The sequence below is a fragment of the Pygoscelis adeliae genome, unplaced genomic scaffold, assembly GCF_000699105.1.
Source record: "Pygoscelis adeliae isolate BGI_AS28 unplaced genomic scaffold, ASM69910v1 Scaffold79, whole genome shotgun sequence".
Lineage (NCBI taxonomy): Eukaryota > Metazoa > Chordata > Aves > Sphenisciformes > Spheniscidae > Pygoscelis > Pygoscelis adeliae.
Window position 1 is genome coordinate 2,268,695 of NW_008825532.1, and position 3,763 is coordinate 2,272,457.

Below are 3,763 nucleotides of genomic sequence, written 5' to 3' on the forward strand. Positions count from 1 at the left end.
TTCCTCTTCCTCTTCCTCTTCTTCTTCCTCTTCCTCTTCCTCTTCCTCTTCTTCCTCTTCTTCTTCCTCTTCTTCTTCTTCCTTCTTCTTCTTCTCCTCTTCTTCTTCTTCCTTCTTCTTCTTCTCCTCCTCCTTCTTCTTCTTCTCCTCTTCTTCTTCTTCCTTCTTCTTCTTCTCCTCCTCCTTCTTCTTCTTCTCCTCTTCTTCTTCTTCCTTCTTCTTCTTCTCCTCTTCTTCTTCTTCTTTTCTTCTTCTTCCTGTTCTTCCTGTTCTCCCCCCTTCCTCCTCTTCTTCCTCATGTTATTACTCATTCTCCTGCTCTTCCTGTCCCTCCTCTTGTTCTTTCTCTTCTTCTGCCTCTTACTACTCCACTTTTTTCTTTTTTCCTCCTCCAGTTCTTCTTTCTTTTCTTCCTCCTCCTTCTCCTCTTCATTCTTCTTGTTCCTCTTCTTTTTTTTCCTCCTCCTCTTTCTCTTCCTGCTCCTCCTTTTCCTCCAACTACTCTTCCACCAGTTCTTCTGTTCCTCCTCCTCCACCTTGCCGTCTTTTTCTTCCTCCTTCTCCACTTCCTATTCCTCCTCTGATCTCCTTTTTCCTTCTTCTTCTCCTCTTCTTCTTCTTTCTCCTCCTCCTCCTTTTCCTCCGACTCCTCCTCTGCCTCTTCTTGTCCTCCTATTCCTCCTTTTCCTTCTCCTCCTCTTCCCTCTCCTCCTCATGTTCCTCTTCTTCCTCTTTTTCCTCCTCCTCTTCTTACTCCTTCTCTTACTGCTATTCCTTCTCTGTTTCCTCCTTGTTCTGCTTTTTGTCCTCCTCCTGTTCCTCCCATTCTCCTCTATTGTCTTCTTTCTCCTCTTCTTCCTCCTCTTCTTCCACTTCTACCTCCTCTTTGTCTTTCTTCTGTTCTTCCTCCTCTGGTTCTTCTTCCTCTTGCTCTACCTCCTCATCCTCCTATTTTGCCTTCTCCTCCTGATGTTCCTCCTGTTCATCTTCCTCCTCCTCTTCTTCCAATGCTTTTTTCTCAACCTTCTTCCCCTCTTCCTCTTCCTCTTCCTCTTCCTCATCCCCCTCCTCATCCTGTTTTCTTCTTCTTCCTCCTGTGCCTCCTGCTCTTCTTCATGATCTGCCTGCTCCTCCTGTTCCTCCCATGCCTTCTCTGCTTCCTCCACCTTCCCCTCCAGTTTCTCCTTAATCTCCTCGTCCTTTTCCTCCCATTCCTCTTTATCTTTGGGTTCCTCAAAATACTCCTTCTTCCTCTTCTATTCCTCCTCCTCCTCCTGTTCCTCCTCCTCTTTCTCCTCCTTTTCTTTCCTCCCCTTCCTCCTCAGTTTCTTCCTCCTCTTCTTCCTCCTCCTCAAGTTCTTTCTCCTTTTACACCTCCTTTCCCTCCTCCTGCTCTTCCTTTTTCTTCTTCTTCTCCCCCTCCTACCACCTCCTGTTGCCTCCTGCTCCTGTTTCCTCCTATTACCGCCTTCTCTTCCTCCCCTTCCTGTTGCCTCCTATTCTTCCTGTGGTATCCTCTTGCCTCCTCCTCCTTTACCTCCTGCTTCTGCTGCCACCTGTTGCCTAATCCTCCTCCTCCTGTTGCCTCCATTTACCTCCTGGTCATCTTCTTCCTTCCTCTTCCTCTGCTTGCATCCTCTTTTCTCCTGTTTCCACCTTCTTCTCCTCCTCTTCCTCCTCCTCCTTTTACCTCCTGTTTCTTCCTGGTCCTCCTGTTGCCTTCTCCTCCTCCTCTTGCCTCATTTGGCCTCCACCTTCTCTTGCCTCTTCTGTCCTTCTGCTCTTGTTGCCTCTTGTTGCCTCCTATTGTCTCCTGTTGCCTCGTGCTGTCTCTTCCTCCTGTTCCCTAATGTCTCCTTCTCCTCCTTCTGTTGCCTCCTTCTTCTTCTCCACCTTGTACTCCTCGTCTTACCTCCTGTTTCCTTCTGTCGACTGCTCCTCCTCCTCCTCCTGTATTCCAGTTGCCTCCTGTTCCCTTCTCCTCCTCTTCCTCCACATCCTCCTGTATCCACGATTCCCTCCTGTTGCATCCTCTCTCCTTCTCCTCCTCCTCCTCCTCTTGTGGCCTCTTGTTGCCTCCATTTGCATCTTCCTCCACTTCTGGTTGCCTCCGATTACCTCCTAGTGTCTCCAGTTGCCTCCTCCTTCATCCTGTTGCCTCCTGTTGCTTCCCCCTCCTCCTCCTCCCCCTCTTCCTTCTCCTTGTCATGCTGCTGTCCCCTGCTACATTGTCCTCCTCCGTCTCCTCCTCTGCTCCCTCCTCCACTTCCTCCTCCTCCTCATCATCATCATGCTGTTCTCTCCTGCCTCCTCCTCTGCCTTCTCCTCCTCCTCCTCGTCTTCCTCCTCATGCTGTTGTCTCCTGCCTCCTCCTCCTCCTCCTCCTCTGTCTCAGTCTCCTCCTTCTCCTTGTCCTCCTCTTGTTTTCAACTGCCTCCTCATCATCATCATGCTGTTGTCTCCTGCTGCTTTCTCCTCCTCTTCCTTGTCATACTGCTATGTCCTGCTTCCTCCTCCTACTCCTCTTTCTTCTCCTCGTCACCATTGTCATGCTGTTCCCTCCTGATGCTTTCTCCTCCTCTTCCTCCTCCTCCTCCTCCCTATGATGTTGTTTCCTGCTGCCTCCTCCATCTCATGCTCTTCATCCTCCACCTCTAGCTCCTCCTCCTTGCCATGCTATTGTCTCCTGCTGCCACCTCTTCCTTCTCTTCCTCCTCCTCTTTGTCATACTGTTCTACACTGCTGCCTCCTCCTCCGCTTCTTCCTCCTCTGCCTTCTCCTCCTTCTCTGCCTCCTCCTCTGCTTCTTCCTCCTCTGCCTTCTCCTCCTTCTCAAGCCGGTGTCTCCTACTGCCTCCTCCTCCTCCTCCTCCTTATACTCTTCCTCTTCCTCTTCCTCCCCCTCCTTGTCCTCCTCCTCTTCCTACTTCTCCTCGTCCTCTGTTTTCTATTTCTTGTCGTCATCCTGTTGACGCCTGCTGTCTCCTCCTCCTTTTTATCCTCCTACGCTTTCTTGTCTTTGTCATGCTGTTGTCTCCTGATGCCTCCTCTTCCTCCTCTTCCTCCTCCTCCTCCTGCTCATCCTCCTCTTCCTCCTCCTGCTGCTCATACTCCTCCCTCTCCCCATGTCCTCCTCCACTTTGTGATGCTGTTGACTCCTGCAGCATCCTCGATCACATTCTCCTTCTCCCCTGCATCATACTACCTTAGCATCCTCCTCCTCCTCCCTGTCATGTTGTTCTTGACTGCTGCCTCCTCCTCCTTCTCCTCTTCATCTCCCTCATCCACCTAGTCATGCTGTTCTCTCCTGCTGCCTCCCTATACTACTTCTCCTCCTGCTCCTCCTCACCATGCTTTTGGCTCCTGCATCCTCAACTGCATTGTGCTCCTCCACTTCCTTATGCTCCTCCTCCTTCTCCTCATTATGCTGTTGTCTCCTGCAGCCCCCTCCTCCACCACCTCTTATTCCGTCTTGTCCATTTTCTCCTTCTTGCCATCTTCTCCTTCTTGTCATGCTATTGTCTCCTCCTCCTTCTCATCCTTTTTCTTCTCCTCCTCCTCCTCTTCCTCCTCCTCCTCCCTCATATCTTCATCATGCTCTTGTGTCCTGCGGCTTCCTCGTACTCCTTCTCCTTCTCCTCTGCCTCATGCTATTGTACCCTATGGCTTCCTACTCCTTCTCCTCCTCTCCCTCATACTTCTCATGCTGTTCTCTCCACCTGCCTCCCCATCCTCCTACTCTTCCTCCTCTTCAGCCTTCTCTT